The following is a 26,088-nucleotide window of genomic DNA, read 5'->3' on the forward strand; positions in this document are numbered from 1 at the left end:
TCATTTCCAGAACCAACTAATGTCTGAATTGGCTTTCAAATTGGATTTCCAGTAGGAGCACTCATCTCCATATTATCCTTAGGCCAATGGATAGGTCGAGGCTATGAAAAAAACCCTTAAGATGATCCTATAAAGGACAATTGACAAAATCGGTCCAATTGGAATCTTATGTTGTATTGATCTCTTTGGGCTTACCGAACCTCCGTAAAGACTGTTATAGGTTTTACACCTTTTCAGTTAGTTTATGGGATGGAATCTATCTTCCCTGTTGAATGTGAAATTCCATCTCTTAAGTTAGCTATTGAGCTCCTTCCAGAGACCTCTAGTCTCGAAGAGTGCCTCCTTCATTTGGAACATCTTGATGAGCAGCGTCAAGATGTCGCCACAATCAATGAGGCTCATAAGAAAAGGGTTGAAACTCAGTACGATAAAGCTGTTCGTCCTCGAGTCTTTTCTAAAGGTGACCTTGTCTTGGTCTATGACCAAGATAAGGATGCCTTGGGGGCAGGCAAGTTCAAACCTATGTGGTATGGTCACTTTATAATTAAACAAGTTTTAGAAAAAGGGGCATACGAGTTAGTCAATTTTGAAAAAAACAAGTTGGCAGAGCCCCAAAACGGGCTCTACCTCAAGAAGTACTTTGCTTAAGTAGCAGCTAGGCAATGGCTTATTTGTACATTTTGTACATATCTCATTGGGATTTTTTGATATTGACACTTTTTGGTCTACTGTGATAGGTGTTGATGGATGACTTGGTCTATTTTGGATTCGCCGATGGTACTAGTCGGCACACTCGGAACCTCGCTTCCACAGCTTGGGTAATCTACTATCCAACTGGTCAGTTGATGGTGTCAAGGGGAGTATGCGTTGGTCTTGCTTCAAATAACATGGCTGAGTATACTCCTGTCATTAATTTACTATCTGAAGCAATTTCTTATGGAATCAATTCATTGGTAGTCTATCTTGATTCACAACTGATAGTGTCACAATTGAATAACATTTATCATGTAAGGGATCCATGTTTATATCGCCAGTATTTAAGGGTGAGGTTGTTGCAAAGATTATTTACTTACATTGATTATTTGCACATTCCAAGATCTCATAATTGGTTAGCAGATTCTATCGCTAATCAAGCTATAGACTAGCACATCATTCATTCATCACAATAAATCAGGCATCAAAAAGTCGAAACTATATATATATATATATATATATATATATATATATATATATATATATATATATATATATATATATATATATATATATATATATATATATATATATATATATATATATATATATATATATATATATATATATCTATATATATATCATAAAATATCTCGAGTGTACATAAGTGTGTCCAAAATAATATACAAAAATTGGGACTCAAATGCCCATAATCATGTCTAGTACATCTAATGCCACCGCTTAGGATGAGCGGCTAAGTATGCGACTACTACTTTGGCCACACACCTAAGAGTCCGAACCCAGTCCCGTGGCATGCCAACCACGTGACGTTGCATATATATAGGGAGATCCTCTATAGCCTCCATCAGTACTCAGTGAGTTAATCTCACCAAGTTTCACTGAACTGTATCTAGGAGTCGCTCTGTATCAGCAGCCGCCTCTTCAGCACCTCTGTCGTGACATCCATGCCATGGGAACCCATCTGGTCGTATTGGCCCAATATCTGGAACATGATCATCATATTAGTCATCTGAATCCTATCAAAAATATTTTTCAAGTTCATTTTAATATTTGAAAAATCATAAAAATCATAAAATCATAAAATCAAAAACATTTGTTACTTATATTGCCCCATGCCGCATCTGGTGGTAAAGCTAGATCAGGATCTCCTCGAAAGTCCAAACCAGCATAAGGGTAATCATCCACTACGATGATTTGTTGTTCCCACTAGGAGAAGAAGTCATCGTCGAAAGCAGTCCATGGAACATCCCCACCTCCTAATCGTTTCATCAGGTCAACCCACCTGCCCATCCATGGATCTCGTGGGGTGCTGATCAAAACTGATTCTCTAGGATAGAGTGCTGGGACCCTCTCAAAGAAGAAATAACACAAAATAGATCCATATCCAAAGTTTTTGGTCTGGCCCTTCTTGATAGAAGTAAGCTGGCTCTTCAAGTTGGTGAGAAGAGGAGTACACCAATCAAATACTGTGGTGAGACAGTCTACTGCCAAGCTCATGGCAAGCTGTGAAGCTTGGTGTAAGGAAGCTGATCCGTTCACTTTGGCTATAGTGAACAGGATGATCCTCAATGATAAACTCTCCATGTGCTTGATTGGAATTTGACTTCCAATCTTTTCTGGATGACCCGGGTAATAGATATGCACATAGTCCTCGATAGAGAGGCTACCTCGTGATCTGCCTATGGAATGTACTACCTCTCCCCTCCGGGAAAGCCCAATGATGAAATAAACATCCTCAATCTCTATCTTGAGTGGAATTTGATCGATCATGAATGAGTCATCCTTGATGCTCCAGTAGTGAATAAGCATTTCGAGCAAGCGTGTGTTTGATTTCATGTTTGGCATTTTGAATAACTTTAGAAAACCACATCCTCTTAAGGCTTCCATGGCATTAGGATCGTTCATAACCTCATCATCCACTAAGGCATGCTCTCTTTCCCTCCAAGTGACTAGCATCCTGAAGAAAAAACAAGTTTATACCATTAGTTTTTTGTTTTCAAGTTTTCATGGCGTATACGTGAGTCCGTTTCATACACAGTCATATCTAGGGCCTGCGTATACGTGGGTTTCATATATCCAACCCACATATACGCCGCGACAAATTTTTTGACATAAATTCAACGACGAAACTTGAATTAAAATTTTTAAAACCAATCACAAATGAATGCAAGATGAGTTTAAGGGTTAACTGGTGATTTTGGGAAGATTTGAACGGTTGAATTCAGTGAATGGCAAAGCTTGCTCCTTTTTCTTCACTCCTTATGCTCTCAACTCAAACGGTGATAATGGTGAGTAAAAAAACTATTTTATAAGCTTTGAAAATGTCAATTTTTTTCAAAACTTGATTTTGTTTTGTCTCATGTAACTTTTAACTTGGGAGCTTGGAATGTCGAGAATGGTTTGGTTTTCAGGACATTTTGGATGCTTTTTTTACAGTTTCGAGATGGTTCCATGACTGATGACTCGTCATGGCAGGTATTGTTTTCTCACTAGCATATAGGTTAGGGAAGCCATTTTTCTGTTGCATTATGCATACTAGCCTCCATTTGTCGATACACTTTCCATAGGTTCGATCCCATCATGTTATGGTTCGTAAATCATCTTCACTCGCTGATTTTAAAATCATGACATGATGGTAGAGCCATCCTTTTCATGGGAATCATAGTTAGCACCTCATTGAAATTTGTTTCCCATGCTACTTCGATTTGAGTAGGCTCGGGATTCCTCTGTAGTCCTACCATGAATTATGCGATGAAGACTCATTCCTCTTTGCTTCTTCACTTCATTTTGGCCTTATACCCTAGAGGCTCCTTCATGTTGAGTTGTACTACTGCATTGCATTTTAACCATTTGCACCTTTTGGCCTTGAGTCGGCTTCACTTGGACTCGTGTTTAAGCCAAATTTTGACCATGATGTCTGCAAAATAAAACTTGCATCCCCTTGACTTCTGCAACTTAACACACCCTGACTCATGGAAGGAACACACCTTTGAGTGTCTTTGACCCGTTTTCGCCTCCCTGCATTGAGCATAGGATTGTTCCAATCCCAGGAACTAGATCATCTGTTTCACTGACAGTCGTTCTTTCCACTGTGCTATAGAATTATTTTATTCTTTTTCCAGCGTAAATAAAAATACAAAAAATATATATATTCAAAAAAGAGCGAGAACGAGACATATTTCCATTTATTATTAGTAGCTAGAGTCAGTCATGTCACCCTTGAGCAAAGCACTCAAAACAAAGTCTCCTCCATTTGGGCGAGATTTATTTTGACTTAGGTACGCCTTAACCTTGTTATTGAGTTAGTTCTCCCCCAATTGGTTATCTCTTCCAATCATATGGAGGGTTTGTTCGTGCCTCCTACATGACGAACTTATACAGAGTCATCATATGTTGCCACATAGTCACATTGAGTCGTGCTTTTGTTCAAGGGAAGTTAGCCTGAGTCAGCCTCTCTGCAGTGTCTCTTAACTCATTTTTTAGTCGGCCATCCCTGGTTGTCAGTGTCTTGCCTATCATCACATCAAATATATTGGTCCTTTACTCGTCCTAGTTTGAGAAGGTCCCATTGACTTCTTGCTGGCGGGTCTTGTCCTTATCGACAAAGACATCTTTCTCTGAGGACAAGCTTATAGCCACACCCTAGCCCTATTTTCATTATTGATAGGTCACCTTGTGCTCAACATTGATCAGTATCATGGGTCTTTGACTGAGTGGTTTCCCTTGTGTTCAACATCAGCTTACACTATGACACATTGGGATTCTTGCAGTACCTTGGTTTCCATTTGAACCTATTGGTTGATACCTCGCCTCTATGTCAGCTTTCATTATTGGTTGGTTCAGAGGGTTTCTGTCGTGCGCTAGCCACATCTTGTGTACACCGGAAACATGCTTCGGTTGGGTTAATACATCTTTTTCATCTGATTCCTTCCACATTATTGGCCTATGGGTTACACTCGCACTAGATTGATGAAGGATGCCTTAATGCCTTCCTTCTAGTGGATCTTTCTGCATCGACTATGACTCATTTCTTTGGAGCAAAGGTCTAGAGTCCATTTGGCAGTACGTTGGGGTTTACATTCATGAGTGGCAAATCCTTCGCTATCAACAATGGGAAACCATCATTGTCTCCTGATTGATAGATTCTTACAGGTGTTCAACTCCAGCTCATCTATTCACACTTGTTAGATTGTACTGGGTACCTTAACGCTCATTATCATTATCGGTGAGTAGTCTCGCGTTTGTTAACGATATACATCAATGACCGGTAATCAAACGATTTCTCACATGGTCAACTTCAGATCAGTTATTCCCATGGTGTAGAAATGCACCACGGTGGTCAGTGAAGACCTTAGGTTGTATCAGCGTTCATTGGTTCACTTGACAGTTGCTCCTGTTGCTGCTAGTTGATACCACTCCATCTTATATGTTGCAGTCATGCATGGCAACATTTTATATGCTGGCACCTGAGTTTGCAGTGTAGTACCATCTTACTCCATCATGTTCATTTGGTACTTTTGGATTCAGTCTTTGATATCAGTGATCAGCTTCATCCTTCAGCATCATTGACATTCTTATATGTGATATTCATACATGTACTTCTTCGATCGTGATCAGATGATCCATTATGTATTTTCTAGTATTCTATACTTGTATACTTAGTGGATCCGCTTGTACTTGATATGCAGACATGCTTTACTTTCTCTAAGCATGGGTATGCCCACCTTAGGCAATGTTTCTTTCTAATCTCCTTTTGTGCCTTGGCAGGCTGAACTCTGGTGAAGTCCTTCTCATTTTTTGATAGGTTTCATTTCCATGCAGTTACTTAATACATTTCATCCATCATGTACCCCTTCTGATCTCATATACTAGGGGGCATCTGTTATAGCTCCAAATCTCACTCTTGATGTTTGTGATGTTGCACTCATGGCCTAGGGAAACCCCTCCTTCCAGACCTGGTCCAAATAATTAAAAAATATTGTTTTACTCCCTATACGTGACATTGCCCTGAGCTAAATGTGTGTGTACGCGGGTGTCTATATACCCAACCCACGTATATGTCTTAAAACACTTAAAAAAATTAAATATGCTTAATTTCAGGCGGAAATCATGGGTTTTACCTGTTGATTACCTATTAGTGTTTGTGGCCAAACTATTCCTAACGAATTCCCAACTAAAAAACTACTTTGGGAGAAGTATAAAAAGGTTTCAACAGGAAGGCCGAAGAGAGGAGAGAATAGAGAGAAAAATCACTCTATTGAGATTATCCTTGATCAAGTCTGAAGATCCTTGTGCTTCTAGCACTTCTCCCATTATAGGAAACCCTTGTTTCCTTGAGTTATGATGTCTTTTCACTAGTTGAGATATCCTTGTGTGAGTCATGGAAGGATCCTTTTGAAGACTTGGGATTGGTCGAATCCAGAGGACGGTTCCGCTTGGAGCCTGCGAGAGGAAGATTCAGGTGATATCATTCGTTGTTTTACTTTAGTTATCTACAATAAATAAACAGTTGTCTTGTTCTCAAAATCAATCTTCTTCATGCTTATGATGTTGTCATTATGGTTTGAATATGAATAGTTGTTTCAATTATATAACTAACTACCTTTCAATATGCTATGAAGTTGATTTCTTTATGATGCTTGGTCCATATACTGCTATGCTTCCTTGAATTGATTGTTTTGCAGGTTGAAGGATTGAAAGGAACTCCAAGAGGGTTTGGACCCTAGCTGGATCTACCCAAATGAAGGACCCCCAGGTGCGCCTCTCTTCACGTAGTTTGCTTATATTAGTATCATGGCTGTGTGGAATGCTTTTTTTTCATTGTAGATAGCCCCTGCTCTGCTAGGGTATTGACCCAAGACCCTAGGGGACTTTGTCCCTCAACAACGGTTCCTCTTATCATGGGAGAAGGCTTTATCTTTTGGGTTGGTTCCATCCTAATAGGGGAAAGGAGCCCAAACTGACTTCCTCGGCTCCATCCAGCCCAACCATTTACCAGACTTCCGTTACGAAGCTTTTAGACCTAGAAGCTTCGACTCCATATTTAAAAAACCTACCAAAAGAGGATCGACGCCACTGAGAAAAGGCTCAGTATCACAGTACGGTGCTAGTCCTAGTTTTAATCTCTGCAAATCGGTGCGAGGAGGAAATTGGTCATTAGTGCCGGTCTTCTAAACTAGGGTTATAAGAATATTCTTTGGAAATGATGCAAAGGGGAATTATTCTTCTCATGAAGAGGGGCATACTGGGAGTTTTATCATGATGGGAAAGTATGTAGGGTTCACAGTAGAGGTCCTCGAGGATTATGGACGGGGATTACAAGGACAATGACAAAATGTTGTGTAACAAATTCTCCCTAAAGCATGAAGGCCGAACTAGAGTGAGGGGTGAAATTATTTACAAGTAAATGCAGGGAACGAGAGTCCATCATTAGAAAACCTTCAAGCAAGCATAGATACATATACATCATTGAAAACTCTAACAAATGATAGATGAATCATGGTATGGACGTAGCCATCCAAAGAATGATCATGTAAATGGATCTAAGGCATGGGCACAACCATCCAGTAGAGAGGATCATAACGAAAGCAAGGTATGGTCGCAACCATCCAATAATGAGAAGGATCACATATAAAAGCTCATGGTATGGTCACAACCACCCATCTGAAAGAGACATGTATATCAACATGATCATGTCACACTGCCTTGCAACTTGGACTTGTGTAATCTGAGCCCACGGCCTTGTGCTCCAACATGATCCGATCAAAGTACAAATCCTAACATGTGAATGAATGTGTTGAAGTTGAACATGCTAGAAAAATTCACTTGATTACCAGTCAATGATGTGAACTGTTAATGAGCGTGAGAGAAACCACCAATAATGACAATGGCTCTCAAGGTACTAACAACACAGTCCACAGAATGTGGGTAGAGAAACTTAAGTCGAACACCCGTGAAATCACCTGATCAAAATCCAATGGTGTGAACTTGCCATTAGGGCATGCAAGCTCTAAGGTACTAGAAGGGAGTCTCTCGGCCAGCTTCCTGGATAGTGAGCTGAAGTCGACAGGAAGCGACCGTGTCGAAGGAGGGCCATTATGTATCCCACATCATCAACATGAGACAAAGGGATGCAATGATTCTAGATGATACTGAGAATCAGGAGTAAGTGTAATTGCATAAGGACTAACTCTTGAACACATCGGCGACACGACTCCAGAGTTTGGCAACTTTTGGATCCATAGGATCGGTGGTAATGATGATGTGGCAGAGATCAAATGGAAGGCAAAAATGAACAACCCAACCTAGGAAGGTCAACGATGAAAAGGAGGATATCCCAACCTGACACGAAAAAGAAAGTGTCATGTTCAAGGGTGAGCTTCCGACAAAAATGATAGAATTTCCCATTTTCCACCACAATTTCTGGCAGGTACCCCAATTATTTTTTAATCACAAGCTTGAAGGGGATAACATGTGCTTGCATGTAAGTTCGTCCTTCAGACGAATCTGACCTAGTAAGTTTAATGAGCCCTAGGAAGGAGAAGCTCATGTCCGTCATGGTGACAAATCCAATGTCGTTTAATGTTTTAACGAGTTCGACAAAGGTGTAACTCAGTATCTTTTTCATATTTAGAGAGTTTGAAAAGGACATGGAAAATAAAGCTCCACATGGTACCTTTTTGTACATTTGTGTCTCTTGAACCCAAAAAGGTAGAAAAAAATACTTGAGAGAATCGCTTGACCATTTCAGTCAAGGAGTACCTTTTTCATAAATAGTTTATCCTAGCTCGAAAAATGGGTAAACGTATATTGGGTAAACTATGTTTCACAACCTTTAACGAGTTTAAAATGACAAGAGCTCGACAATCTTTTTGTTTTTAAAGAGTCAGAAAAGAGCTTAAAAGCGGATCCCCCATTTTTATTCTCTTTTACAAGTCAAAAAGGGAAAAATACTCGACGATATTTTCAATTGAGTTTTACGAGTCAAGAAAAGAGCTTAAACATGACTTCAGTACCATCATCAGTAATCCATCACCTATCGCTGCACAAAAGGTAAATGCATTATCCAATTTCTGAGGCAAAATAGGTTAAAAATACTTTTAAAAACCTAATTTTTTTATAAAAATTGAATAAAAGGAGGAAAAAGTAATTATCTTTTACCATTTTACCATTTTACCTTGTGTGAAGAACTTTTCACCCATTTGTGCCCTAGATTTTCAGGAGCAGATTACGGGAGATTAGGGAGGCCACTCAACGATCCGTTAGTTATAGGTAAGAGCCAAGACCGTTAGCTTCATTTTAATGCTCATTTTTTCCATTTTTAACCGTTTTTTGGATTTCTTGAGGAGAATTTAGCAAAACAAAATCACCCTTGGTTGGCATGATTTATAGGCACACAATCACATTGATCGAGGGTTATTAACACTATAAAGCGTGTCGTCGGAGCTACTTTTTTTAAAACAGTTGCACTGGCACCGTGAACACAAAATTTTCAAGTTTTTTTCTGAATTTATCTGATTTGATTGAAATTTCTCTAGCCAACAATGATTATTGACTTGATTTTATGGTTTTTGCAGGGAAAACATCGTGAAAAATGGTCGATTGGAAGGAACGCGAGAATGAGGACATTGACACACAAGCAATGGCATACCCGAATTGGTTGAATGCGCTAAGTAAATTTGGGATCCTCAAATTCTTCCTCACACCAGGTCTTCGAGCTCAAACCGAATTGCTATGGTATCTGATTAGTCTCTGGATGTCGATCGAGAAGTTTTTATGATCCAGGACCAAGAACTCGAGTTGGAAACTTCCGACATTATTTCATCAAAGGACTATCTCGAAGAGGGGAACCAATCAATCTGTAAGCAAGTGTGAACATGTTGCTTGCAAAACACTGCCCAGAAGCACTAAAATCAAAGAGCAGTAAGATAGAGATCATGAGTGTTCAAGATCTTGTGCTGAAAGTGCTCTTGTTGACCATCAACAGAGTGGTTGGGGCTCAAACACAGCATGAGTCCAACAAGTCAAAGTTTCAGTATGATATTGATTGTACAGTGCCGACTATCTTCAACTGGGTGGAAGCCATGAGGGTAAACATAAAGTGCTAGCTATCAAAACCCAAGGCGGGAAACCTGAAGCAATTCTGTTATGGTTCCATTCTAGTGACCTTCTTTCTAGAGTAGGTCCCACTATTTCACTACCAGCTTGCTGAGGTGGAACCTCCATTGCCATGAGACCCATGGATGGTTTGTTGGAGTGCATTGATGCATAATATTATTGGGGGCCAATAGATGTCATATAAGCCAACCTTCTTCTCATGGTTACAACGACATCTGATCATAGTAGAGGATTGGCCCTACAGCATATCGACTTCCGTGGTGATCTAGATACGCTGCTCCCAGAGGGAGAAGACTATGACGATGGAGGTAAAACCAAACAATTTTAATTTTTAATTTTTAATTATTTTTTAAATACATGCATTCATGACATTTCGATTTTTTAAATGTAGATGTGGGATTAGAGCATCCTGCCGAGATGTCCCCAATTTCCAGGCACATTGCTTGGAAGTTCGATATTGCTCCATATCAGGAAGGAGGCAATAATAGGAGGAGATCGTGCGAAACCTCGAGGAATTGACCCACAGTATCCTAGAGTATGCCAGTATGGGAGACATCCCACGGCAATATCAAAGGAACACAATGGGGGTATCAGACTGGATGCGTCGACTGCTAACTCATGTAGTATGAGAAGCTACATGCTACCATGAGCACCATGCCGAGTAGTTCATAGGTCTAGCATTCCACATTTTTTAGGCCCGTGAGCCACGGATGTATAAGGCTTGTGAGCCATGGATGTATTTGAACACATATATTATTATTTGGGGTTTTGATGGATGAAAAACATTATCGACATATATATATGCTATATTTTCTTGCTTACAATGGTAAAAAAAAAAAAAATCGCATGTTTCACAAATGTCTATCCAACACATAATTAGCTAATGCATCTGTAAATGTATTCATGTGCCTAGGAATATGATGATATGTAATGTAATAAAAAATTCTCTCCAATAGATGAATACGTAGATACATTCTCGATATTTGAGGGTTTCTAACAGAATATTGCCCATTGAGTTGAAGAACAACGAGTTTTTAATCAAGGTTGACAATCAATTCCCGGATGTCAAGAGCGATAGCTTCTGACAACAAATTGATAACTGCATTATACTCAACAATGGCATTAGTTGTTTTACCTAAGCAAATACCTTGAAGATCAATCAACTCACCATGGGGGTCATAAATGGCCCATGCCACGGATGATAGATTCTGGGTACTACAATAAGCACCATCAACGAAACCAATGAAAGGAGACACAGACATCTGCAAAGAAGGTAGAAACATAATAAGTAGGAAATCTTCTTGCAAAACAACACACCAAACCACACTGCACAAAAATGAATAAAACACTTTTGTACAAAGTAGCCATGCAAGATGACCTAGTCATAGTACTTTTTGAGAAAAAGCCCATTACGGGGCCTGTCTAAGGGATTTCCCTCATCAACGAATATGCCCCTTTCTATAACACATGTTTAACAATGTAGGGCCCATGCCACATAGGTTCAAACTTGCCTGCCCCTAGCTTATCATTAGCCTGATCATATAGAAGAACCAAATTGCCCTTAGCAAATTCTCTAGGAGAGACAAACTGATAAAAATGGGACTTGACCCACTTTTTCTGTGCTTCGATGACTAAAGCAACAAGATGAGGAGTCTCATCCAGTCATTCTAAATACAAGAGGCACTTTTCTTGAGGTGAGGTCTTGGGGAGAAGTTCAACAACCAGCTTGAGGGGTGGAATTTCACACTTAATCGGTAAAGTTGCTTCCAGACTGTAGACTAGCTAGAACAGTGTGAATCTAGTTGCGTCCTTGGTCAAAGTTCGGTAAGCCCACAAAGCTGAAAAGAACATGAGATTCCCATTTGACTTGTGGATCCCAATGGTGCACTGAAGCATCGTAACCAAGACTTTGTTCACAGCTTCAACTTGGCCATTAGCCTGATGTTAATACGGGGTTGAGCCATCGTGGCACAAACCCAATGTAGAAGTCAGCTCAACCATCATGTAATATTGAAAATGGGATCCATGGTCGGTGACAACGGCTTGAGGCACTCCAAACTTGGAAATAACGTGATTGAATAGAAATTGAGCCGCTATTTTCCCATCTGCAGAGTATGTAGGCATTGCTTCGACCCATTTAGTGAAATAATCCACAACAACGATAATATAACCATGCCCCCCAGTGAAACGAGGGTTAGATTTCATATAGTCGATGCTCCATTTGGCGAAAGGACCAACAGTAATAACAGGGTGTAGGTGAGAAGGAGGGGCGCGCATTTTATGCTGATAAATTTTGCACTCATGTAATTTATGAACTACAAGGATGTAATCCTTGAAGATGGAGGGCCAAAAATAACCAACATGAAGGATTTTTTGAGTAGTAGAATATCTAGACAGATGACAGCCACATGCACCAAAATGGCAGTCATTCAAGACTCTCTCAACTTCCTCGAGAATGAGACAACAATGAAGAATTGAATCGACACCGATGCTGTATGAATTTTCTCCAATGATACGGTAAGGTTGGGATTGACGCCGAATGTGTCAGGGATCATCCTTGACAATGTAGACCAGAAGGTGGAAGTCTGGAGATACATGATGATATCACTGTATGTTATGTGGAATTTTGCATCTACGGGAACTCAATTTCGCTAGATGGGTAGCTACATCTAGAACAACATATTTAAAGCACTTAACCTTTTACTATAGAAGATAAATAAGATAAGGGACCTACTTGTTATCTTTCACTTTCCCTTTGTCTCCTTTGTTTGGCTCATGTCGCTCCTTCTCGAACTTAATCCACTCGACAAGTACTTGCAATCATAAAAAGAGGACAAAACCCAATCAAAGAAAGAGATCTATCTATTATAAGCAAATGGAATCGAAAGCATTTACACATATAATCATCATACATGAAGGCAAGAATATGGAAAAAGGTGTAAACAACATTATTAAGTAGAAGGAAGAATTACAACCATGAAGTCCGATCCATTGTCACTCTTCCAGCTTGGGTTCCAACCAACATCACATCAATAGCACAACACTCCGGCAGCATAACAATACTTTCTTATAATCTCAATCCTCACACCAATAGTATCTCCTTACAAATTCTCAAAGTCCAGCCCCTGATCACTTAGATGAGTGCTCAATTTATAGGAAAATGGAGGAGGTTTGGTCATAAATGAGGGTATTGAATGGCCTTCCAAACTTAGAGTTAGTTTCCTTGGAGGAATGGATGAGAGGATAGGAGGTCACTTAACTCATTCCTCATTCATTTTCAAGCTCATGGGAGATGATAAGTGTGGGAATATTCTATATGGCTCTAGAAGATAAGAATATTCCCAGAACCCTATGTGAATTTTTCTCAATCTCATCTAGCGCAGGCCAAAGTGGGCCTAAGTGCTTTGGAAAGCACCCTGACGTGGGCCTACCTGCGCTGAAGCACACTTACCCCTATCCACAGTTGCAGTGGTCCCTCAAGGAGGTATTTCTAGAGGGATTCAGGCCAAGAAACTCTCAGGGAAGGAGGCATTCAAAATGTTGACTTGTCTAAGGCATGTAGCAACTTAATTAGGGTTTGATGAGCCCTAATAGTAATGATCTAAATGATGGGAATGATGTGCCCAAATGGATATATAATAGTTGCCCCCTAAAGCATGAAGTCAAAAATAATAATGTCGAGTGATATGCTTTACGATGTGATGAGGAGGTTTCAAAGTGGATGGTGACTTGCATTGATTACAATACATAATATCATGATATTTTGATTTTTTCTCATGAATTGTTGAGGGAAGGCATACCCATGCTCAACATATAAAATTTCATTACAAGTACATAGACAGTCGTCTACATATATAGACCCATGATAGGATGACCATCAATGTAAAGTCATTGTACGGATGATTTGGTACATTTCCTGAAATCGCAGCCCGAATGGATGAAACTAGATCCGAGGTCTTCTATCTCATTCAATCATTCACTCAAGTACGAGTCTAACCATGCAAATATGTGATCTGAAGTCAAACATGGGAAGACACCATTTGATTACCAACCAATGATGTAAGCCCTTAATATATGTGAGAGAAATCACCAATAATGATAATCATCCTCAAGGTACTATAGTACATTCATGGTGTGAATGGATTTTTTGATGTCAAACACCATACAAAGTCTTTCGGTCGAGGGCCAGTGATGTCAACCTATCGCTGGAAGCGAGAAACTTGCCATTGATGTATGCAAGTCTCAAGGTATTGAAGGGGTGCTTCTAAGTCAACTTCTTGGATAATGTGTTGATGTCGACAAGAAGTGACTCATCACAGAAGGGCGTTGATGTATCCATCATCAATGACATGAAACGAGTGTAATTATTTTTGGAGACAGAATGTGACTGACGACATAAGGTTTAGGAATGGCGGTCATGAAAATGAAGGTTTATGAGTGTTGCAAAGGATGAATTTCAAACTGAGTGACTTCTCTTGAACATGTCGGCGACACTTAATGGATTAGCAGCATTGACCCAAAACAAAAGTAATGGATGGTATGATAGACCGAGGTATGATGTCCATCAAGCAGATAACCCAACCCAAATAGTCACAATGATGAAGTGAAAGTATCATGTTCAAGAGCGACCTGCTGCCATAAAGTGGTTTACCCCTTTTCCCATTTTCTCGAGTCATTGCTAACCAGTACCTCTTTATTTTTATCAAGCTTGAGGAAGCTAACATATGCTTGTTGTATAAATCCACCCTTCAGGTGAATCCATCGCTATGTGATGTTTTAACAAGTCTAGCAAAGGTGAAACTCGCTCTTGTCATGATGGACAAGTTTGTTGCTCTTTGATATTTTAACGAGTCTAATGACAATGATAACTCGGTCCTTTTCATGTTTAGAGAGTTTGAAGAGGGAAAAAGAGAACTCCACAAGTTCGTTTTCATATATTTGTCTCTCAAGTCCGAAAAAATGTAAAACAATACAAGAGAGAACCTATTGACCATGTTCAATGAACGTATTTCTTTTTCATAAATAATCTATCTTAGTTCGAAAAAGGGTTAAACTTATAATGAGTAGATGTCGCTTCCAATCCCTTAATAAGCTAAAAAGGACAAGCGCTCAGCAATCTTTTCATATTTCGAGAGTCTGAAAAGAGCTTAAAGAGGACTCCACTTTGAGGAATTAGTGGTGTCTAGGATAGTGACTGGTTCCGGTGATGTTGGAACTTCTCAAAACATGTTGATTTATGTGAAGAGGTTGGCTAATAAGACCACTCATTGCAACTATTCCTCGAAAAGGGTAAAACAACCAAGTGAAAGCATATGATTGGCCAAGCAGATAGTGATGATGGAAGAAGAAAAACGAAGGCTCATCCAATGGAAGAGGCTAATAGAATGGCAATCATGAGGGTTAAAATGGAGATGGGTTCATTTTTAAACAATCTTGAACCGTAGGGAACTATCCTTGGATTTAGTTTCATGTTTACACAAGCTTGAAATGAAAAACTATGCTTGAAATTGGTTTACATGCCCCCAGCATGATGACTCGATTCTAGGTGCATGCCCCCCAAGATTCATTGCATTCACCTAATTATACTACTCATGGCTATCAGGTGGATGGAATGAAGGTTCATTTATGAAATCAAGTGAAAGAATCGATTGGGATTTTATGAGATCTACTCAAAGACTCGAATTGGAACTTTGCTCCAGGGGACCTTGTTTTATTTTTTAATGAGCTTGACACACAAGGAACTATGCTCATATTCCTTGTTTCATTTTTAATGAGCTTGACACAAGACAAAGAACTATGCTCATAACATTTGTTTCATTTTTTAACGAGGTTGACACAAGACGAGGAACTATCCTCATATTCCTTGTTTCATTTTTTAACGAGGTTGACACAAGACCAGGAACTATCCTCATATTCCTTGTTTCATTTTTTAACGAGCTTGACACAAGACTAGGAACTATCCTCATAGTCCTTTTTCATGACCCATAAGAGGTCATGACTTCCAAGAGGTTCTCATTAGATGGGAGAACAATGCTCTGGAAGGGATCTGTAACAAGGAATCTGAGATCTGGTTCCAATGCCCCCAGTACATAATGTACAACATCACAGAATTGATTGTCAGTTGATGTAGGCATGGAACAGGTTGCCACATAATTGACCCGTGGTGGGGAAGATAATAATGGGACAAAAGGACCATTTAGGGAAGATGGTTGACTGGGAGCCATATTTGGACCGGGAAATGAAAGTTGGTCAATGGTGACAATTCTACCTTCATGTGGGAAACACATCACTTGAAAGAGTGTTGAAACAATAGATCCCATGTCATAAACATAGTCACACGCAAGAAGTAAATTGTAATCTAAAGGGCCTGGGACTACCATCACATTGAGATAAACAACTTTTCCTCCCAAAGTAATAGGCAACTGAGGAAGGATCCCTAATGGTTGATTGGTTCCTCTATTAAAAGCCAACATATTCTGGGTAACAGGCACAAGTGGCAGTGAACCGAGTGCTTGCCAAGCAGCGGAGGAAAGGATACTCACTGATGCACCTTTGTCTATAATAGTGCCAGGTACAATCATATTAAAAACTTGTACTATGATCTAGAAAGGCACATAAGAAGGAAGACGTCATCCTGCCAGTCGATTCCATCCAAAGGAAGTGACCAGACTACTTGGAGGAGGTACCATAGGAATAGGAGAATTAACCCCTTGAGTTATGAGAACAAGAGGATTTTCCTCCGGTCTTGATGGAACAGGAGTATTGCCTCCAAGCTGATTCGAATATGAAGAAACGAAAAGAACCTGAGTGGTATCATACTCACTCTCTATGAGAAAGGTACAATTAACTGAAAGTGAAATCGAGTCAACTGTTTCCTCGATCTGTGATTGGCCAGGTATAGACTCATGGGATTCACATTCAGAGAGAGTGTGTTTGACTTACGGTTGATTTGAGTCAGTCACTTTATCAACTAGTGAAGGATTAAGGGAGAGTCTCTTGTAACCATATGGAAGTTGCTGTGGAGAAGCAGGACAGTTATCCAACACTTTTTTGGCTTCATCTAGATAGGGACAAAGGCGAATGGAGTGATTCCCTTCACATAACCTACATGGAAACTTAACTTTTCCCTTCCTTCCATGAATTTTACTACCACTAGTTGATGGTGTGTAACCAACATGATCTCTAGAAGTTGATAACACAGGATGATGTGAACGAGAAGACCATTCTTCTAATATCTGAGGAATACCAGGACAATTTTGAAGAAGATGGTGTCCCATGCAAATTTTGCATGTATATCGAACATTGTGAGGCTTATTGGATGGTTTCTCATTAGAAGTTGCATTATAAGCAATGGTTTCTTGGTTTCCCCCCTGCTGAATTGGCTTCTTATTCTTCTTCTTCTTCCCTTTCTTCTTCTTATTAGCCACTTGGTTACTAGTATCAATACTTTCACCAGGCGAAGAGGAAGAAGGGGAGGAAGAAACAACCGACGAAGAAGGCAAAGGGTCAACTTTGGGATCAATTGGAGGTTGATTTTGTCCAGTTGGAGGAGTACTCGATTGTGGAGAAATCACGACATTTTGAACCATGGAGGTTGAAAAAAACCATACTGGAAAGCCAATGGTAAATCTTGGAAGGGATAATGTAGCCATATAAGGAGCACCAATATTTCCAAAAGGAGGAAAAGGACTAGGATTCCCATCAAAAGGAATTCCTTGATCGGTGGACTCCAGATTTGTCACCATATGTCTCAACCTAAGATCAACTAAGGAGAGAGTGTGGAGGATGTTATCCACGGTCAATTAATTTTATTTTAATCAAAATAACCTAACAAAACAAAAGAGGGATGATCTAGGAAAAAGGATTACCAAGCAACTGTGAACTGCAGAATACCTCCTGGCGAATCGAGAAGTACGGGCAGGAAATCTCCCCAAATGTTGTGTTCGGTGTATCAAAATGTACAAGGCATTTGACTCGGTTACCTAAGGATGGATAAAAACCTAGTGTTGTCCTCCCATATATACTTGAAAGCACGTCGAGGCCCAATCCGTATTAGAACTGTCTAATGAGAAACCGCACATTGAGGGCATTCCCATATACTTTGCGTACTGTAACACCACCCTATATACTCGAAGGTATGTAGACAAGCTACGATATACTCACGTACGTGGAATGATGTATCACACTCTGGATGTATCATAGTCAAGTTAGCGATAAATTCTATGTTTTACGACGCTGGAACACATCTCTAGCCTAGAACCTCTAAATGTTTTGCGTTAGGTGACAATTTTCCATTAGGTTAATTCAAATGAATTTTAAGTTGATCTTCTTAAGAATTTTCCTACCAAGGTTCACCACGTGATGTATGTTTGCAATTCCTAGAATGCAACTAATATGATAAGAATTCTTTCCATTCAACTTAATAATGAAAACCTTAGCTAATAGGGATAGAGCAATCAGATTTATTTTAATCAAAGAGCAAAGATCACATCTAATGCAATTTCCCTAAACTATTCCTATGAGTACACACAAACTCTTTTAGTGCAAAATGTAATTTTTTCCTTTCAATACCCTTAATTTTGTGATGAACAAAAGGAAACTAATGCACATACAATCAATCAATCTTTTTGCAAGAATGAAGAATTTACGACAGTCCTACTTCGAAAGAAATGAAGACTTTTACGACACTTTCTTTTGAAAAAATATTAATCGACTATAAACTAAATTTGAAAATGAATTGATAGTGATAAAGAAATCATTTAAGAAACACTAAAAAATCAAGGACAAAGGAGGGCTTGAAAAGGAAACACAAATTGATTTCAGAGACATAAGCATCATTGACTTTTCACCAAGTAGAAATAGAAGGAAATTTGGCAAAAAATCAACTCAAAGGAGGGATTTTTTTCCTAAGGAGGATCAACGTAGCCTTCAATGGGAGATAGTGTGCTTCAGAGCACTGTCCTCAAGCCAAGGGTGCTCTGCAGCGCTCTATCTCTAGACCAAACATGCACTGGTGCCAGAGAGGCCATCCTAAGGGCTTACAAGCACAATTTTCACCAAAAAACACTTCAAAAAGGTTGAAACAAGATCAATGGAAGCAAGTAAGGTCTACTATAGGCGTAGTTGCCAATTTGTTATGTGGAATTTTGCATCTACGGATAAACACAATTTCCCTAGATGGGTAGCTACATCTACAACAACAGATTTAAAGCGATTAACATTTTAATATAGAAGATAAATAAGACAAGGGACCTACTTGCTTTCACTTTCCCTTTGTCTCATTTGTTTGGCTCCTGTCTCTCCTTATCGAACTTAATTCACTCGATAAGCAATTGCAATCATAAACAGAGGACAAAAACCATTCAAAGCAAGAGATCTATTACTATAAGTAAATGGAATCGAAAAAATTTACACATATAATCATCATACATGAAGACAAGAATATGGAAAAAGGTGTAAACAACTTTATTAAGTAGAAGGAAGAATTACAACCATGAAGTCCGATCCATTGTCACTCTTCCAGCTTGGGTTCCAACCAATATCACATCAATAGCACAGCACTCCGACAACGTAACAATACTTTCTTATAATCTAAATCCTCACAGCAAAGGTATCTCATTACAAATTCTCAAAGTCAAACCCCTAATCACTTAGACGAGTGCTCAATTTATAGAAAAATGGAGGAGGTTTGGTCATAAATGAGGGTACTGAATGGCCTTCCAAACTTAGAGTTAGTTTCCTTAGAGGAAGGGATGATAGGATAGGATGTTACTTAACTCATTCCTCATCTATTTTCAAGCTCATAGGAGATGATAAGTGTGGGAATCTTCTTGATGGCTCCAGAAGATAAGAATATTCCCAGAACCCTATGTGAATTTCACTCAATCTCGCCCAGCGTAGGTCAAAGTGGGCTAAAGTGCTCTAGAAAGCACCCTCACATGGGCCTACCTGCATTGAAGTGTACTTACCCCTGTCCAAGGCTGCATTGGTCCCTCAAGGAGGCATTTTTGGAGGGATTCAGTGCAAGAAACTCTCAAGGAAGGAGACATTCAAAGTGTTGTCTTGTCTAGGGCATTAGCAACTTAATTAGGATTTGATGAGCCCGAATAGTACTAATCTGAATTATGAGAGTGATGTGCCCTAATGGATCTGTAACATCATACCAAGGGTCGAGAGTTCTAATCAAGAAAAGAGTCTCATCCCGGAGCTACTCATCAGCACCAGCATGAAGATAATCAGAGGGAAGAGAGAAAATCAACTCAGCGAAGGCCAATGATTTCTTAGATTTGGCAATAGTGAATAACAAATTGAATTATTGGAGGATTACAATTCACTTCGAATACTTCCCCCCAACAACTTACGAGTCAGGATGTAGGTCATGGGGTTGCATTCAGAAATCATAGTGGTAGTGCAGAGGAGAATGTAATGCCAAAGGCGCTGAACAGCTTGTACGGAAGCCAAAGCCAACTTCTCAACATGAGCATAATGTGTCTCAATGTCGAGGAGGTTGTGGCTGAGGTAGTAAATAACATGTCCATTGCCTTCATAATTTTCCTATACCAGCACCATAACAATAGTATTAGAGGTTGCAGCTAGATAAAGGAAGTAATCGTGATGATAGTTTGGAGGGTGCAGCAGAGGAGAATTTATGAGGACAAATTTTAGGTCATCAAAAGACTTTTGGGCAGCCTCATCCCAAATAAATGGGGTTCCTTGCTTGAGCAACCGGGTGAACGCTGATGCTTACTCAACATAGTTTGGTACGAAATGATGGAGGAAATTTTCTTTTCCCTGCAGACTCTATAGTTGATGCAACGAAGATGGAGGGGGTAAATTAACAACAACCTCAAATTTAAGGCGATCAAGGTGAATTCCTTCTTTCAAAATGATAAAGCCAAGGAGTCATTCGGATTTAACGCAGAAGACACACTTATGTGGATTTAGCCGAATGTTGTAGTGTCTACAGCGAAAAAAAATTGTCAAAGATGATTAGGATGATCATGGAACTTACGAGAATGAGCGGGGAGATCATCCAAGTAAGGTTGAATCATGTTTTGAATTTCATGGAACGCATAATACATCGCTCTCTCAAATGTAGCCACAACATTCTTAAGGCCAAAAGGGAGCTTTTTATACGTGAAGGCTCCCCAGAAACAGATAAAGGTTGTCTTATCTTGATCAGCACGTGCAATGTTTATCTAGTTGTAACCAGTAAAACTGTCCATAAAGGAAAATAATTCACTCCCAGCACATTCACCAATGATCTGGTCAATGAAGGAAGTGCGGTAATTATCCTTTGGATAGGCATGATTGAGATCATGGTAATCGATCCAAACATGAATAGTACCTTGTTTCTTTGTCACCAATACAATATTCAACACCCAATCTGTAAGAGGGATTGGATAAACAAATCTAGCTTTCAGAAGTTTTTCAACTTCACCCTTGATGGCGGCCGATTTTCTAGGGTGCACTGAACGAAGCCGTTGGTGAATGGGTTTTGCATGAGGGTAAGTTGGAATCTCGTGCACGACTATACTTGGTTCAATTTCACGAATTTATTCATATGACCACACAAAAACATCTCAAAACTCTTGGAACAGATGAGTGTAGAGCTTGATCTCATTTGGAGAACAAGTTACCCCAATATGGACATTTTCAATGACACCAAGCTTGACAGAAATATAAATCGACCTTGTTTGGGTAATGTTACCCGTGTTCTCTTCTGACCAAACTTCATGAGTCATGATCGACATCTGAAGTGGTATGGTCAGGAACTGAGAAGAGAACTTCTCAAGACAAGTAGACATGACCACCGGGCCAGGAAAGAATGAGGAACAATAATGAGTATCATTCCAAGGCACTTCGTGAAGAGACATAAATTCCATGATAATCTCGTCAAAAATAAAATTCTCAGCTAAGATATCAGGAGATTCCAAAAAATCAAGCCACGAGGATTGAGAATACAAATTGAGAGATGTTCTCAAAACAAAGTAATCAGAGGATACAGAAGGTAAAGCCAAAACAATTTCCACATAATTAATTTCGGCAAGGGTTAATGGCATAACCTCACCCCATGTATCAATAAGATATGGTGATGGAATGACCCAAGGATCAGACTTAACCGAGATCATGTTGACAAAGGCAACATGAGGAGGTGGGAGCGGAAAAATACCCATCAAGGTAGGATCTTTAAAGAGGCGTGTCCCCACACTCTCATAAGAAGCATCGGTGTGCTTTACATAAGGAACATTGCCATCCAAGGAGGAAGAGGAAAATAAGGATAGTTGGTCGACTGTGACTATCTTCCCTTGATGAGGAAAGTGAATCACATGGAAAAGGGAGGAGGCTATAGCATGCATGGCATGGGTCCAACTTTGTCTGAGTAGAAGATTGTAGTTTAGATTAGCGTCAATGATCTCTACTTTAACGTGTATTGTCTTTCCCTCCAAAGTAATGGCAGGATTGGGAACGACACTGAATGGTCGTGAATCACGTTCGTCGAAAGCTTCCAAACTGTTAGGGGACTAGTTCAGAGTAGGAGAACCAATTTCCTTCCAACAAGCGATAAACATGATGCAGGTAGAAGCACCTTCATCGATGATGGTCCTATGAATGGTTTTCTCATTTATGATAACCTGAATGAGAAAGGACATCTGATAAGGTAAACATCAAATGTGGTTTTCCAGATCAAAACAAATGAGATTAGAGTCAGTTGGATCAATTCCCCCAATAGCCGACAGTAATGATTTTCGCTAAGAAGGACAACATTGAAGGACCTTGAGAGCAAACATAGCTGATGGCGCTTGAGCCAAATCTTCAACAATGTTATAATGTTGAGTGGCTCGAGCATTTGGATTGTATGAGGACTTTTGTAGCACACCTCAAGAAGGTGGTCGAATGGTGGAATCAGGATTAGGTCGCTCTATATGGAGAGGACTAGAACTGGACGGGGAAGAAGAAGAAGGGGTACCTTCTTTCTCTTTCCCTACTTGTTATAGGGAAAAGTGTCTATCCAGAATTGCTTATCCCACTAAGGTGTGATAGCTACCTTAGAAACAAACAAAGTAAAGCTACTTTCGTTTTTCCTTTATGAAGTATAGATATATAAGAACAAAGAAGACCAACCTCTATCTTGCGCTACTCTCCTGGTTCGATTCCTCTCTCTCTTGATAGTCTTTCGCTACTTGTTCCCTTGCACGCCCAGCTTCACAAAGTACCTGTAAGATCATAGTAGCATAGCACTATACAAGAACATGGATCTATAATCATAAACAATCTAGGATCAGATGTAAATTGACCATACAAATGCAGCAAACATAAATGACACAAGAGTATGGAGGAAAACTTGAATAGCTTTTATTGATAAACAAGAAAGAGCCAAGGGAGTTACAACCAGTTGTTTTGACCCAGCATCATCCTCTCAGCACGGAAGCTCCTCTTCACCTCATACAAAGCTTAGATCACCTAACAATCTGATGTTGTCTCAAGAAACCAACAAAAATTCCTTACAATATGCAAAATTCCAGCCTCTGGATCTCTGGGATGAGGGATCCATATATAGATATATGTAAGGGAGATGAGTCAGCTTGTGATTTGATTAGTGTCTTCCCTCTGATAGTTCTTTCTTCCACTTGGAGATTGATGATCTCTTACTCATCCTTGGTTGAATTCAGAGAGGCAAGTGTCACAGGAGAAGTTTTTGGAAGTTTCCATGCCTCTCCACCTCGCGGAATGACACTGCCATTTGTCACTTCTCGCCCATCACACCCCATAGAAGGGATTTTTGAAATGCAACGCACCCACACAGTGTGTTTAGGTGAGATGCAATGCACTTTGCCTATGAAGCAGCTGAAATGATCCTGTTTTGACCCGTTCTGAGCAGTTTTTCATGGAGAACTCCTGGGAGAAGCTGTAATCAGTTGACCTTGTTCCTTTAGGGGTTAGAACAACACTTTTAGGGACTTGGAAGCCCTTGGTTTATGGACATTTCATGCTTGGGGTTGTAGTGCCCAAAAATGTCTATAACAGTTTCCCCCTAAAGCATGAGGTCCTTAATCTTTTGATGTCGGGTGAAATGCTTTATTATGAGGATTCGAAGTTCTTTCAAGCTGGGAGGAGACCTGTAATAAGATACAATACAATACATTATCTTCATAATATTTTCATGATCTAGCTGAGGCGGGCATTCCCATGCTCAGCTTTATAAATTCATTTTCATGTACATAGGATAGACAATCGTCTGAGTGTAGACTGATGATTCTGGTAGAGTCATCATCCCTTTGATTGGATGATTATCTGTGCAACAATGATGTACATTTGATGTCTTTATTTTCCCGAATATATATCACAGCCCAGATGGATGAAACTAGATCTAGGGTCTTCAATCTCATTCGATCTTCACTCGAAGTACAAGTCTATCCATGTGAGAGATGTTCTGGAGTCGAACATGGAAAGACATCGCCTGATTACCAGCCAATGATGTAAGCTGTTAACAGGCGCGAGAGGAATCACCGATAATGATAATGACCCTCAAGGTACTGCAGTACAATTCACGTGGTGTGAATAAAGGACTTGGCATCGAACACCACGCAAAATATTTCGGTCGAAGGTCATTGATGTAAACCTGTCATCGGAAGTGAGAAACTTGCCATTGAGGCATGCAAGTTTCAAAGTACTGAATGGGGTGTTCCTAGATCGACTTCTTGGATAATGAGCTAATGTCGACAAGAAGCGATCTGTCATAGGAGGGCCTTAATGAATCCCACATCAATGACATGGAACAGAGAAAATGATTTTAATGGAGGTGAAAACGATCTGATGACATACGGTTCAGGGTGGCGGTCATGAAAGAATGGAGTATGAATGTATTGTAGCGGGTGAGACACAGATGAAATCTCTGAATGACTTCTCTTGAACATATCGGCGATACTGACATGATGGATTGGTAGCATTACCCCAAATGTAGATGGTGTGATGGGACCATGGCGATGTGATCAGTGAATGAAACAACCCAACCCGACCTGGATGTGGAGTGGAAGTGTCATGTTCAAGAGCGACTTGCTACCAACAAAGTTTCTTCAAGTTTTCTTCCCAATTTTCCCCAGTCATTGCTGACTAGTACCTCTTTATTTTTGTCAAGCTTGAGGAGGATAACATATGCTTGTTCTATAATTTTCCCTTTGGGAAAACCCATCGCTATGTTTTAACGAGCCTAGCGATAGTGAAACTCGTTCTTATCTACTATGGACAAGTTTGTCGCTATTAAGTTTTAACGAGTTTAACGACAAAGATAACTCGGTCCTTTTCAATTTTAGAGAGTCTGAAAAGGAACGTAAAGGAAACTCCAAAATTCCTTTTTCGTCATCTAATCCATTAAGTCCGAAAAAGTATAAAACAATACAGAAGGGATGAATTTTCGATAGTTTTAACGAGCCGAACAAAACAAGCGCTCGATCTTTTTGTGTAATAATCCCTCAGGTCCAAAAAGATTAAAACTTAGAGGAGGGATAGCACTTCCGGTCCCTTTAACGAGCTGGAGAGGCCAATGGCTCGGCAATATTTTCATATTTTACGAGTCAGTTGAAAAGAGCTTAAAGGAGACTCGTCTTTTGAGGAACGAGTGATAAAATTGGGTAGCAGCTAATTCCAGGTAAGGTTTGGAATGTTCCAATCACAACAGTGTTACAAGGATGGCTAGTGAGATCACTCTTCGCAGCTGTTCCTCAAAAGGGGTAAACAATCAAATGGAGGTTAATGATCGGCCAATACAGAGTGGAGGTGATGATGAGAACATGACCAAGGCTTTTAAAGGTTGAAGTACTACATTCACGGTGGTTGTTTACCGGGAAATAGTTCATTTTTTAATGAGCTTAAACGTAGGGGGAAACATTTGCTCATGGCTTATGTTTATTTTTTAACGAGCTTGAACTATGCGCTAAAACTGCTCAATTAATCCAGTCGTATAATAAGAATGTCCCATTTAAAAACGGCAATTTTTAGAGTTTTACCCCACATCCTTCTTTATGCAAGTTAGGAAACGAACAATCCTATGAGTTTAAAGGGTTAGAGGACCTACAAATTTAAAAAATAAATAGTCGCTCTTCGCTTGCATTCCAAAAGGTTTGCATGCCCCTAGGTATAAAATAAAGTTTCAAGGCCACCTTTTGTTCTACCGACAAAACATGTGTTTTATCAGGAAAGGTAATCCTCTTTCAGGTTACCAAAGATTGTTCTATTCACAGTGCAAACAAAACATTT

Source organism: Pinus tabuliformis, chromosome 9 (genome assembly GCF_031772625.1).
Source record: "Pinus tabuliformis cultivar Carrire ecotype Pingquan chromosome 9, CPIR1, whole genome shotgun sequence".
NCBI classification, from domain to species: Eukaryota; Viridiplantae; Streptophyta; class Pinopsida; order Pinales; family Pinaceae; genus Pinus; species Pinus tabuliformis.